Source organism: Haemorhous mexicanus, chromosome 7, assembly GCF_027477595.1.
Source record: "Haemorhous mexicanus isolate bHaeMex1 chromosome 7, bHaeMex1.pri, whole genome shotgun sequence".
Lineage (NCBI taxonomy): Eukaryota > Metazoa > Chordata > Aves > Passeriformes > Fringillidae > Haemorhous > Haemorhous mexicanus.
The window spans coordinates 39,623,755-39,638,188 of record NC_082347.1 but is presented as its reverse complement, the minus strand read 5'-3'; the positions used below and the strand labels follow the sequence as shown (position 1 = coordinate 39,638,188).

At 47.9% G+C, this 14,434-nt stretch overlaps 1 protein-coding gene across 2 annotated transcripts in view; it reads left to right on the top strand.

Moving 5' to 3' along the window:
- Positions 1–5,019: 5,019 nt before the first annotated feature.
- CTBP2 (C-terminal binding protein 2) overlaps positions 5,020–14,434 on the top strand; it is a 132,238-nt gene continuing 122,823 nt past the window's right edge. The window contains exon 1 of one of the 2 annotated variants that reach the window (XM_059852192.1): positions 5,020–5,174. The gene's annotated coding sequence lies outside the window, so the exon portion shown is untranslated. Of the gene's footprint in view, positions 5,308–14,434 lie in introns of both variants that reach the window. The other variant, XM_059852193.1, reaches the window with a different exon arrangement.

Here is a 14,434-nt window from a genome sequence, read left to right as displayed (position 1 = left end):
CACTATTTTTTTTATTTTTTTTTTTAGTGGGCTTGGTTTTCTTTCAAAATTAGGGAGAATGGAGAGAGTTTCTGCCCTGGCTGCAAATAACCCACACTTTCCCAAGCAGGGGCTCCAAGTCCAGCGTGACCCCGCAGCAGGACATCACCAGGGATGTGCCAGTCCTGCTCCTGGAAGCAGAGGGCAGGAAGGGCAGGACAGAGGAAGATTTGGGGTCTCAGGACCCTAATGGAGCACACTGACCACTCACAGCAGTGTGGAATCACAGATGGGGGACCCAGCATCTCAAGCACCACAGCAGCAAGAGTACAAATGGGGGGTCATCTCCCATAAGGAATCCACTTGAGGTACTCCCATGGAATACTGAGAACTGTTATTCCTGGCAACTTCCACACTGAAACCTGCCTTGGTGGTTTCTTTTTTATGATGACAAGCAAGATTCATGGCGCTTTTAAACCAGAAAGAAAAAAAAAAGACAAATGCATCTACCCTTTTTTCCCTGGGCTCCCACCAAGAGCTTGTGGCATGAATGAGTTCTTTTCACTTGTATTAAGTTACTGTTATGGTATGAAACTCCAAGGCTGGGTTGAAAACCTTTTAAACATGTAAAAAATACTGTTACAGTAATTAAATTCTAAAAATTGATCAATTGATCTTAAAATGGAGAGGGAAGCTGCTGATCTAAGATGATACGCTGCCTTTAGGAGCAATTTTTTTCTATCGGTGCAATCCCTCACACTGGATGACATCCTTACAGTAAATAATATAAAAAGTGATGTGAACCATCTTCCTAATGAACTTGCTTTCACAAGACTGATACCAAATGTTGGAATTTTGGCTCTCCACTAGAAGTAATTGTTCTTGCTGGTGCTTATTCACTCGTGTCAGTCTGGTGTGAGATCAAAACTATGAGAAAAACAAGGCCGCTTCTAAATTCTCAGGTCCAGAACAGTTTACCAAATATGTTTTGGATCAAATCCATCTCTGGGTTTGCATCAATCACAAGAGTGAAATGAAGGATGTGCTTCTTTCAATGCATTTTCAAGTTAAAATAGGGTGCTGATATTAAAAGTGGAGTATGTGGGAAAATATATCAGTCCATTTCTCCATTTCTCCAAATTTACACTCACAAAAGCCTTTAAGGAAAATGCCTTACTGTAGTCATACTCCTGCTTATTGGAGTTGCATTACAGGCAGATGCACCAAACTCTTGACTCACATTTCTAGAAAACAAGTGTTTCCTGCCACCCACTCGTAAAAAAATCCATGAGCACCTTCTCAATTATTGCAATGATTATCCATTATAACCTAGCCAGCATATCTGCTCCAAACCAGTTCCCTTTTAAAAACTGTTAAAAATAAAAGGGGTATTGACATTGGTGCTGGATACTCGGCGTTCCTCAAGTCCAAATCTCATTTCCAACGATCAAATGCGGCTCAGAAGGATCCAGGCAGGATTTGTGTCTGCCTGTTCCTGCCCAGCACCGAGTAACTAAGTTGCACAAACACTTGGAGCAGTAAAATAACTGGTCTATTCTAGTCAACAGATACTCTAAATCTGCAGGGAGAGAGAAGCTGGCGCTGAAATTTATGCACTGAGAGTCATCCAGCTGAAGTCACCGCGACTCCTCGCGCTGCACGAAAGCGACGCAGGAGCGTTGTCTTTGCAGGACCAAGGCTCACATTGGCATCTGCAAATCAACCCTTTTATGAAAAGCAGGCTGTAAATTTTATTTATTATTATTATTTTAGTTCCTCCAGCCGTAGCAGTGCAGCAGGAGGTGCTGCTCCCAGGCTGAAGTGTAGAGGCAAAGTGTGATTGTGCTCCTGTCGGCGGAGCCTCGTGTGATGGGTGCTCAGCTGTTCAGAGCCAGCATGTGGGTCAGGAGGCAATATCCCAACATCACCACTCCCCTGAATCCCCTGCTCAGGGAAAACAAGTTATCCACAACAGAAGCAAGTCATCCTTTGCTAAAAAAAAAATTCAAATTCTTCAAATGGAACCAGTGCAGACACAGGGGCTGCAAACTTTCTGTTACGTTTTAGTGAGTAAAGCTGCAATACCGGGCGAGCAGCATTGTTCCAGCAAGGGAGGTGAGGCCTGGCTGCCAGGGAAAAGGGGCATCCTGTAAATCCTGCACCCCAAACACCCAGTTCTCATACTAGAGGGAACTGTAGGAAGTGCGTTTTTAAAAGTTCATTTGATTTCACAAAATATGAAATCCTGGAAGAGGTTGGTTCCCTAATTGTTACTAGAAACTTTTCAGTACAGCTACTGATAAATTAAAATCAATAGAATAGAGGAACAGCATGGATTTGCTTTGCAGGCATCCCTCAGCAGCTACATTTTCAGGACTCTTTTGTCCTACCAGGGATTATCAGCACAGCCACCCCCAGTTATTCCACAAGCTTGGGTGCCTCAGAGATGTGTGGAACCTTCCTTTTCAGTAACAGCCCACTGCCTGAAACATCTGCCCAGAAGTTGGGCAAAATCTAGAAACAACCTGCAGGAAAGAGGGCAGAAGAGAGGTCTGGTCTGTGCCTGCACACAGCAGAACAATCCTCCTCTTGGGCTGTTAATTCTTCCACTTGTCCCAAAACTGCTGCTCCCAAGCTCTGGGAAGCCAAAACACCCCACTCTGAGCACACACTAAATTTTACACAAACCAGTGAGGCACTGGAGGAGCTGAAACTCCTTCAAGGTTGGACAGCAGCTGAATGGAAGTTTTAAAAGCTGCAATTTGAAGTTAAACCCCTGTCGTTCCAGGCCTCCCACTGAACCCACTGTGTATCTTCTTTCCGAGCATCTCATTACAAAGGCTATTTCACACTTGATGAATGTTCGATCGCAATCCAAATAGTTTGAAGAAAAATCCACATGCCTGAGGATTGCCCCCTGCTAAACTCGAAGACATGTAGCTTAAGAGCTTTCTCCTTTACAACCTGTAACCTAATTGCTGTGGTAATGAAATAATTATTTGTGTCTTTGGCCTCAACTTATGTCACTGCCTTTTTTTACATCATGAACCCAAGATTATTTATTGGAAGCAATTGCTGTGTTCCTGCCTGGCACCCCCATGCATTGTGTGTGGAATGTTTAACACAGCAAATTGGGTAAAGCAAAGAGAGAGCAGGGTCGTGGTGTAAAAAAATCCCCACTGCAATGCCAGGAGCAAGGCCTTGGTCAGTGCAAATCCCTCCACCACTGCAGCCCACGTCCCACGTGCAAAGGATCTGCCCACAATATTTTGACAGATAGCAGTGCTGCTGATGAAGGAAATCCAAGAAGTCTCAGTAATACGGAAATTGTGATTTTTCATGTTGAGGTTTCCTCCAGGCAAGAAGAGTTTTCCCTTTGGAGGGACTTTTGCCAAAGGGAAAAGTGCAGAATCAGATGCATCTTCCAGCTGAAAGCCACTGAATTTTGCTAACATCGGCGTGGAGGTGCCTGGCTGTACCCACATCGTGCAGAGCCTGGGCGTCATAGGGTGGCCACAGCTGTGGCCATCTCTGCACTGACACCACGGGGAATCCTGGTGAGCTGAGGCCACGGGAGGCTCCAGCTTCTGCGGGACAGCGGCGGCAGCCCCTGGCAGCAGGTGCTGGGAGGACAAATGATGGACGTGGTGTAAACATCCACTGAGGACATACAACGTGCTCCTAAGAATCAAGATCTTTAGGCCCTTAACCGTGTAATTCCACCCACAAAAACTGAAGCTCGCTTATTTATTGTGATGGACAATTGAGCTGGTTCAAGGGTTTTATTTGAGTGGAAAAGGAATGCACTGTTTCCCAGGCTGATTGAGAAGCACGGGATATATATAATGCAGGAGGCTCGATGATTATACAACAAAAAGATGGGATCACCACCTGCCCACATTCTTGTGATAAGCAGATGAAGAACGTCTGTCAAAACATTAATTCCCAAATCTACGGGGGTAACACGGCACACAAATACAAACAGATGCGCGCCGAGCGCGCTCTCGTTATCTCGCACCCAGCCGAACGCCCGGCCGCGATCACAGCGCGCTCGCAGCGAACTGGGGTCCGCGGCAGCCCCTCGGCCTCAGGGATGCCAACAGCGCGGGCCGCGCATCCCCGCTGGCCTCTATCCCCGCCGGCCTCCCCGCATCCGCTCCGGCCGCGCTGCGGGGCCGGGATGCCGGGATGCGAGCGCGGCGCGGGGGCCGGGCCGGGCGTCCCCCGGGGCCGGTGGCGGTGCCCGCGCTGCTGCGGAGCCGGGCCGGGCGCGCTGAGCGCGGGTGGCCGAACAAAGGCGGCGGCGGCGGCCGCTCCTGCCCTCCCTCCCCGCCCCTCCGCCGGCCGCCGCTGAGCGCAACAGGCGCCGCGCCCCGCGGAGCCCCTTCTCCGCCCCCGGAGCCCCACCGAGCCCCTGCCCTGCCCCGCACGGTCCCGGTGCCGGTCCCCACCCCCGGCGCCTCCCGCCGCCCCCCCCCGCCCCTTCCTCGCTGCGTCTGTTTGTACTTTAGCTGATCCACTAATCCCCCGAGAGAGCCTATTTGTAGTGAAGAGTATCTATAGGGGGCGAGGCTGGTCCATGTGGGTTTGTGTCATTGGTTTGCAAGGAGAGACCCCGCCTATTGCCAAAAAAAAAAAAAAAAAAAAAAAAAAAAAAAAAAAAAAAAAAAAGAGAGAGAAAAAGAAGGAGGAAAAAAAAAAAAAAAAAAAAAAAAGCGAGGCAGTGAGAGCCTCTACCTCTCCTCGCTCTCCGCTCACCCAGCGTGGCGAGGGGGAGCGGCCGCTCCGCCCAACGCCGCCTGGGCACTTTCTAGCTTAAAAAGAAAAAAAAGAAAAAACAAAAAAAACCCCAAACAAAAAAAGGGGAAAAAAAAGCGGAAAAAAAAAAAAAGAGGAAGAAGGAAGGGGGGGGGGGGAAGAGCGGCCCTCCCCCCCAAGTTGCAATTAGCATCCTCTCCGCTGCTGCTGCGGGGCTCCGGTGCCCCCGTCCGCTCCCGGCGCGGCGGCGGGCGGAGCAGGAGAGCGGGGAAAGGGGGGGTGGGGGGGGAAGGATTAAGTTTTTTTTTTTTTTTTTGTGCGGTGTGCGAGCGGGTGGCGTTTTTAAGGTGGATCTCCGGCAAGCAGAGCCCGGCGGTGGATGCGGGGAGGGATGCGGCGGTGAAGAGCGGCGCGGGGCTGGCGGCGGCCGGGAGCAGGTAAGGGAGCGGCGGCGGCTGCGCTTCCCGGCGAGAAGGACAAGGGAAAAGCGAGGACATCTTTGCTTTAGTCAACCTCACCGGCGAGGGGGACAGAGGAGGCAAAAAAAAAAAAAACCGCGAGGAGGGGAGGGTAGGTGGAAATGTGATGGTGGTGGGAGGCGGCCGCGCAAGTTGCGCGGGTGGGCGCGGAGCGGCGGGGTGAAGTGGGAAATCTTTTGTTGTGCCGGCCCCGCATTGTTTACTTAGTGCCGAGAGCCGCCGACAACATCTGCCGGGGGATTAACGGGGCGGCGGCGGCAGGAAAGTTTGGGCAAGGGGGGAACCCCGCGGAGCGGCGCGGCCGATGCTCCGGGGGACGCGGAGCAGCCGCCGCCTTGCGCTGCGTTTAGAATTTTTTTTTTTTTTTGGGGGGTGTGGAATAGTGTATTTAGTTTTTGCCTTTTTTTTTCTTTTAAATCTTAATTTTAGGTAGATTACGGGGAAAAAAATTGGTTTAGTATTTTTAATTTTTTTTAAATTTTAATTTTTTAAAAATTATTATTTCGCTGCTGAATAACCGCGCTCGCCCCTCAGTCACTTAGCAACTCTGCACGCTTCTAACCCGCGGAGGTGCGCGGTGTCCGCGGGGCCGCGCCTCGCTCCTTCCCTCCCACCTTGTACCCCTCCGCCAGAGCCCAGAATAATTTCCCCACTATTTCTTTATTACGTCTATTTTCTCCCCTCGATCTGGACATTTTAAGCCCTTCCCTGCTATCGCCAGAATGGAAAATCAGAGGGGGTGCGTGGATTTAGGCGCTGAGATTGTTCTTTTCACACCCCTTTCGCTCCACGATTAAAAAAAAATAACATTTCCCCCCCCAAACTTGCAGGACTTGCTGAGGGGGAAAGAATAGCCTTTTGTCCTGCCGAGGGACGTGCCCCCAAGGTAAATCCTGGCTGGAGCTTAGTGCCTGGTACTTCGCCGGGACCCAGGGCTCTGGCTGTGCTGGGGAGGAGGAAAGTAGGAGATGGAGATCTCAAAGTAGTAGAAGTAATTTCTTCTTTCAGCTACACTTCTCCGCTGCCTTTGAATCGCCTGCAATGAATGTACGTAGCTCTAATTGAAGTACTTTAATCATTCACACTTGATTAAGTATACCGTGACCAGAGGAGAGGAATACACACGGCTCCCCAGAACGGGAGGGGTGGGATGACATTTTAATCCTGTGTTTTAAAAAACATTAGTGGAGCAGGAGAAAAAAAGCGATCGGCGGTGACGGCTCGGTGTAACGGTCCCTTGTTCCCGTACAGATGGTGGCTTTCCTTCGGGATGAAATCCCGGTGATTGCGGATATTTGGGGAGGGGGCAGGAAGAAAAGGCACGTACTTTTAGGTTTGTTTAGCAGAGTGAGGGAAATAATGATAGACGAGATGCCTGGTGACAAAATGCTTTTGTTCCTGTTTCCATCAGTGCATAAGGGCGCCGACCTGCTTTAGCATTCTTTAAAGGTCTCTCTTTACCAAGGAAAATTGAAGACGGTCTCATTATAGGAGAGTGTGTTTGGAATACTATGAGGTATTTATGAATTCTGAGGTGATTTTTGGATCTCAGACATTTCAATTACTCATCCTCTAGTTTAAAAAAAAAAAAAAAATTATTTGTGGCGATGTGTTCTGTAATCTGTTACTTCCATAAAGCTGATTTGTGCTCGAGCTCCGGAGCTGGCTGAGGGAATGGGTCCGTCTGCGGGGCTCGAATCTTAAACAAGGATTTCTGTTCTTTGCCTGGCAAAACTTTCTGCTGCAGGGGCAGCCCCGAGTTCCCGTAAAAGCGATTGTTTGGGCAACGTCAGCTATCGACAGTATTTTTCTGGAAAATCTGGCGTTGTGAATGCAGGGTGGTATTTGGTATTTTTAGAAAGGAGCTTTTGATTTTTGGAGGCGTTTTGTGAAACCCACCTGTTAGCCATTAGGGGGGACAGAGGTTGGCTTTCATCGTTAGCAAACCCGGGCGCATCTGGGGGCTCAGGGCTGTTCCTCACTTGATCCAAGCTCTCTCCAGTCATGGGCAATCAAAATATCTTCCCCTTCCAAAGTTAGAACCAAGTGTTTCTAAAGCTGAACAGAAAATAAGGTAGTTCAGTCAGAGTGGTGGCACTCTCCTGTGTTTAGGAACATGGATTGCAGGAGCATTTGGCTTTTCCTTTCTCTCCTAGAATTTCAGACTGAGATGCTTCCCTGGTCCAGGGTTTTATTGTCAGTTTTATAGTGTACAAATCAGAGATGATGTTTTCTTGCTGTCAGCTTTCCCTCTTTTTAAGGTAGTTTTCCAGCCCATGTGGATCTGGGCGTTTGGCTGGCAGGGTGGCTCCAGAGCTCCATGCCCCGTGGAGCTGCCACCCCAGAGCCCCTTTGCTGACAGCTCCCTCTCATCCCCCCACTCCTCCGAGGGTAAACTTGTGCCCTTTTTCCACTCCTTCTTTTCCTGGATGGAAAACACTCACAGCAATTTCCCCACAGCAAGAACTGCAGCACAAACTGTCATCTTTAACTCTGGCATTTCAATACACAGATTTGTCACTGGGGTCTGGTGATAATATTCCTTGTATCAGGAAAAACATCAGCCTCAAAGTATGAGGTCCCAGGCATGAGCTGGAAGTAACATACTGAAGCCTTTGGCCAGAAAAGTTGATTTATCCATCAGGCTGGCTGCACTTCAAATAAAACTTCTTCAGTTCAGCTGACTCTGGCAAGAATGAAATATACTGATAAAAAAACCCTGAATCTGAGTTTGCCCAACTGTTTGGAAAAGGTAGGTTAATTTTCCCTGGATGTTTTGGGCTGTTTACTAGCTGTGGGAATTGAAAGAGGCTTCATGTTTAAAGCAGAAGAAATTGAAAAGCTGCTCGAACCCAGCGCTGGCAATTGACAAGTGTTTTGTTAAGATCTGGTGGATGAAGCTGTCTCATAAAACCTGATGGGTGTCACATTTACTCCTCATATAGATCTAGTGAGGGTTCCTCTCTTTGCTTTGTATTTTGGCTGTAGTAAGTTAAAGTAGTAAAGAGTGAAGCTTCTGGTGAGGAGCTCTTCAGTTTGGGCTGGTGACTTACACCTGCCCTAGAAATTGGGGTTTTTTTTCAGATCCCTCTGTCCAGCTGTAAGACTATTTAAATTATGGACTCTGAAAGGAGGAATGGTCAGGTCTCACAGCTGAATTAAAGACCAGGAGGAAGGGGTGCAAGATGATTTTTGGGGTCCCCTCTTGCACAGAGCACTGGAACTTTGGAGGGGAGGTTTTGGCAAATCACTGCTGGTTTTGCTCTGGTTACTGGGATAACAGAATTGTTTTAGGCAGGAATTGGTGTCTTCTCCATTGCTGTTTGTGGTGCTATAAGATGTAACTTCAAATGCAGTTTGTCACACCCAGTATGAGGTTGTAATTCTAGAATGCAGTTTGTCATGGTCAGATGTGCCTGGGCCACCTATCATTCCTTATGCTGTGTTCCCATAGTTTGGGTTTTTTTCCCTTCTCCTTTGCCAAAGGAAACAAGATAAGATTTAGGTGAAAGGATGAAAAATGTCACGACCATCCCATGCAGCAACAAGGTCTTGGAAACCAAATCTCCTCATTGTACCACCCACGTGTTTTCTCCTTCTGCTCTGCCCCGTCGTGGTGAGGAGTCTGGGATTTTGGCATTTTACCAGGGAGTCACCACATAGCATTCTGTGTGAAGTCAGCAGGAGTTTTGGTGACAGAGCACAGAAGAATCAGTGTCACTTGTTCAGTTCTACAATGGTGCTTTATAAGTGTGCTCTCCCCTTTCTTGCACCACGAGCCCCAGAGATTTTTTTTAAGAACCAGCAATAAACATCTGGAGCTTTTCAGTTTTTCTGTCTCCTCTCTGAGGTGATAATGCAGGTGGAACATTGGAGTTTGCTTTTTGTTGGACCTGATCTGGGTGAGGGGGGAGCATGCTGGTGCTGTGTGGGAAGGTCATGGGGGCCCTCCTGCCAAAGCTTGGGATTTTTTTTTTCCTCTGTAATATTTTCACAGAATCACAGAATGGTTTGATTTGGAAGGAACCTTAAAGCTCATCCAGTTCCAGCCTCCTGCCATGGACAGAGATACTTTCCATTACCCCAGGTAGCTCAAAGCTGCACCCAGCTTTGCCTTAAACTCTTCCTGGGATGTGCTGTGATTTATTAGAGCCTGGTTATATGATTTGAAATTTCCATGGGATTATTAGAAAGAACTACAGCTGTAGTTGAGGTGGAAAAACACGTGGTGGAACCAGAGTTTGGCACCTGCATGATCTGAAAGTCAGTGTGGGTGGGATGGAGTTTGCTTTGCCTGGTCTGAGGTCTGTAATTGTGTCCTGTGTCAGGAGAAGCGTGGTGAAGAGCAGGGGCAGTGTTTTGGGGGAAAACATCAAAGCTGTGGTGCTGCAGAGGATGCCCCAAAGGGCTGTGTGTGTGTCACTGTCTCTGTTCCCACTGATTCTGGCTGTGATTCTGGCTGTGACACACGTTTTATCCAGCGGGGAGATGAGTGTAGCTCCCGGGGTGTTGTTGTCAGAGCCCTGCAGCAGCTCTGGCGGGGCTCAGCATGGTTGGAACCAGCTTTGATGGACCCACCAACCCTTCCCTGAGGTCATTGGTGCTGCTGCCTGTGGGGTTGCCAATTTTGGGGGTTTTTTATGGGATTTTTTTGCCCATCTTGAAATGCCAGCCAGGAGCAGAGCATGCTCTGGGGGATCCTGGATGCTCATCCCTGCTCTGTGGTTTTCCCAGGGGAAGGCAGTCCCTGGAATCCCTTTTAGGGTCCCTGTGCTGCACAGCTGGCAGGAGCTGTGTGTCCATGCATGCCAGGGTTATTTTGGATAATTCAGCCTTGTTTTTCACATACATGGTTCTTCCAGGGTGGATCAAGGTAAGCATCTTGATAGGCATCCATAAAGTCCCATCTGTTCTGAGGCTTTTTGTAAGATTCAAATAAAACCCGAGTTACTTGAATGCATCAGTTGTAGATTTTAATTATTAATGATTTGTTCCTCTAGCCATGTCTGGCAGTGATTTCATGTGTCCTTTAAGCCAATAAAAAGCAGTGGTCCTGCTGAAAGTTACTGCCCTGGGCTCCTTTCCATCCCTCCTGATGGAATTAGGTTTTATATAGTTTAAATAAACCTGCCTGGTTGTTGAATTTTGGGCTCTGCTTCACCCAGGTCCTCTCCACCAGCAGCTGGAGCATGTGGGATTAGGAAATCTTTGCCACCTCAGTGGCCAAACCAGGGTTGACCAAATCCCACCATTTTTTGGGCCCAGTGTAGAGTTCAGGTTCCTTGGCTGGGAGTTTTTGGAGGTGCTGTAGGGACCTGGTGGAGCTGATTTCCACAGGAGCTGTGCTGCAGTTGCTCCTGTGTACGTTCACTTGTGCAATGTTGACAGACACTCAGCCACTGTTTCTGTGCAACAACACACACCAATTATTACAGAAATAGACCCCTGAAGCAGGCTCAGAGGGAAAACGTGGGGATTACAGACACAATATTTACAAGGAGCCAAGTCTTTAATGAGACCAGGAATAATGCAGATGGATTCTCTGTTGCTAAATATAACGGATCTGTAATGGATGCTGTCTATCTTATTATTTTTTTTTAAGTGATCCATTCACACTAAAAAAAGAGGAGCTTGTGTGCTGAAGAGGTTGGCACAAAATTGTGGGATATTCCAAAATTAGCCTGGCTTTTGGTTATTGCTGTAATGACTATTGTGTGGCTCTGCAAGGTGTGGGTGACCCTGGCTGGGAGCAGGGATGAGCCCCTATGAAATGCTGATGGCCTTTGGGATGGTAACAGGTGCACAAGGAGTGCAGGACTGGCCCCAAAAGGGGCAGAGATGGAAATCTGTAAATCCTCTTGTTTCCATGGCACAGTGCTGGAGCTGGTGACATCATTGGTGGGGTTAAATCAGCAAAACCAGCAGTGAGTCCCTGTGCAGGCAGTGGGTGTCACCCCTGGGGTGTGGGGAATGTCCTTTGTTGGTGTTAGCTGGACAGAAAACCCTGCAGATAAATTCCCTTTTACAGAACAGCTGAGGGCAAATATAAGAGATGCTGGTGGTACCTGTAGAGTTGTCATGTAGTGTCAGATTTTTTTGTCATTTTGATGTTGAAAACCTGGTTTTCCATGAGAGGAGATGTTGGAAGGAACCAGTAAATTAAGCAAAGTAATTAAGCTAAATAGTAGATGTTACATTTAAAAGTTGAGAGCCTTAAGCTTTGCTGTGATTAGTTGTGGATGAAATTAATTTCAATTCAGTATGTGGAAAAACACCTTTTTCATTAGTTTTCATGTTCTCATGGTTCTTAGAAGTTTCGTGATCCTGCAGCACAAGCTCATGTAGATTTTATATTTTTATATATACTTGTTTGAGCTATTCCCTTTTTTCATACAAAAATGGTAGAGTGCAACATCAAACCTGGAATTGGAGTGTCCCAAAGCTTAAAACTGGAATACCTGTGCCAGCTTTAGCTTCACCCTTTGCTGGGGTGAGGTCTCGTTCTGGTCTAGCCACAGGCAGTGAGGTTGTGGCCACTGGTTTTTGTTGTGGCTGTTTCTGAAAAAGCTCAGTTGAATGATGTGTCAGGAGGGAGGATCTGGTCAGGTGTCTCTGCTTGTCTGCTCCACCTTCACCCCTTTCCCCTCCCAGCTGGGGCTCTGGGTTTTTTAAGGTGCTGGCTGCCAAGCTGGGGTGCTCCAGCTCAGTCCATGTCTGCACATCCAAGTGCCTGAGAGGGGAATCAGTAGCAAAAACCAGAAATCAGAGCTTGAGGGAAAGGGATGCAGAGAGAAACTGTGCCTGGTAGTGATGAGAGCAACAAACAGTTCTGTAAGATACTAGAAATAAAACTGGGTTACCACATGAGGTTAGTAGAAAAATCATAAATATTACACTTTTTGATGGGGAGAAGTGATGATACATTTAGTCCTTGTGAATGTTGTGGTAGAAGTGAACGTTGGGCAGTCACTGCTGTAGTCAGACCTTTGTGCTCCAGCCCTGGTGCCTCTCACTGAGGAGGTTTACAGAGTAACTGAGCAGTGCTGTGTATTTTTTACCAAGTCTTGAACTACTGAAGAGTTCCTGTGAACTGTGGCAGTGCTCACCTTGTGTTATTGTAGAAAAGCAGGAAATGGGCCAGGCTGAACACCCCAGACCTGTCAGCTCTGTGTGAGTCCTGGGCAAGCATCCTGAGGAGTGATTTGAGAAGGGAGGCAGGATGGTGATGCACTCAGCTCCCACTGGCATGGGTTTAGGGGCAGCACATCCTTGAGAACCAACTTTTCTTTTTTCTCTTAAAGAGCTGGTAAATGGGATTGATAAAAGTAACTGAGGAGGGTTTGTTCCTTAAAATTCAGCAAGAAATGCAGCTTGGTACAGCAGCACTCTTTGGGCTGGGGATGTGCAGGACAACTGGCCAAGCCCCAGCAGAGTGCCAGCTCTCAAAATCCGGTGGTAAAACCAGGAATAATTTCCAAACAGCCCTTTCCAGAAGCCTCCCTGAACACTCATTTTTGTCCTCACTCTGCCTAATGTTTGAGCAAGCTGTGATAAGGCAGAGAGTCACCGCAGCTGGAGCTTGAAATGTCACCAGGACTGGCAGAGTGGTAAATAACAAACAGGAGTGACTGCTGGTGACAGCAATTTGTATTGCTTGGCTACAAGCAGGTAATATTTCTCAGATGGCCAACTGTAAATTCCTCTATCTCAGAGCAAACAAGTCGGGCTGTAGCTCCAGGATGCTGTCTGCAGAAATCATGTCTTTGTGGGGCAGCGAGGAGGCACGAGCCAGCAGCACTGAGATGATGTTATGGCCAAAGGTCTTGTGTGCTCCTTGTCTGTGCTGGCAGGTGGCTGCCAGGCTGGGGAGGGACGTGGCAGCCACCCTGTCTCTGCTGCCTGCCCAGGAGGGGCTGGGGAGGGCTGTGGGAATGCCAAAGGAGCCAGGAAGGGGTGCAGGGGAAGGGGCCAGGACCTCTGTCTGCCTGACTTATCCAGGAGAATGTTGGAAGGTAAATTAATTAAGGGGATTAGTGTTGTCACAGGGAAAATAAATTGAGTAATAAAGAGTTCTTGGGTCTAGCAGGCAGTGTTTTAACAAGACCTGAAAGCTGGAAGGTGAAGCCAGAAGAATAGGGCTAAGGTCTGTGGTTTCAGCCCTGATGATGGTGGAAGAGGCTGCTGAAGATGCTGGTGATGTCCCCACCTTTGGAAATGCCAAGTTCAGGCATGTTTGCTGATTGGAGTGAGGGAGGCTCAAGCAGGGACTGATTTAGGTAAGTTAGTGTGCAGCATGTCAGGCTGCAAAATCACAGGGGTCTCTCCTGACCTCAGAATCCATGAAAGCCCATCCTTTAAATGAGAACATCTAGGGATTTGCAGATCCCAGACATCAGCATGACAGATTTTCTTCCAGAGGGTGACTTGCAGAGGGGACACCTCTGTCTGGAGGGGGAGATTGCAGGGTGGGACCTTGGGCACTCAGGAAAGATGGTAGGTTCTTCATTTCCCACCATTTCCCTAAAGGATGCCTTGTATCTGTCACAGGGATGAGTTACCTCTGGGCCAGCACCAGGTACCTGGCACGGGGTGAGAAGTTCACAGGGACAGTATTGGTCCATCTTGTGGCTAATGCCATGGTCAGGTGAGAGTTCATTTAAGGTGCAGGATTCCTTTTTCTGGTAGTCATTTGTGTATCTAATTGTGCAGAATTTAGTCAAGCTCCCAGCCAACTCTTGGTGACCATGATACAATAGAAAGAACTCTGTCCCTGGTGAGAAATCTATGAGCAGAAGAGTGAAAACTGATCCAAACAGATGAAATTCAGATTTAAGCATCAATTCTACATTGCTGGGGTAGTGGTAGGTACGAAAGCAAAGTGTTTGTGTGCATGTTTATTTTTATTTTGAAGTGGGAATATCCAGCTGGATGTTGGCAGGTTTACTCTGCTTTTAGGTGAGTTTGCAGATGGGTCTGCCCATCTCCTCCATCATTCTGGGTGAGGTCTGTGGGATTGCTGGGCTCTGGGCTCTGTGGTGCTTGAGTGTGCAGGTGCTGTTATGGCAGGAACATTGCTTCACCTCCCCTCAATATGTGTGTATATCTATATATATCTATATCCACCTGTATACCTGTATATCTGCCCTTGTATCTATGCACAGAGGTCTGCCATGTCTATCTCAATTTAAAAATATATATACAGAGGTCTGTATCTGCTG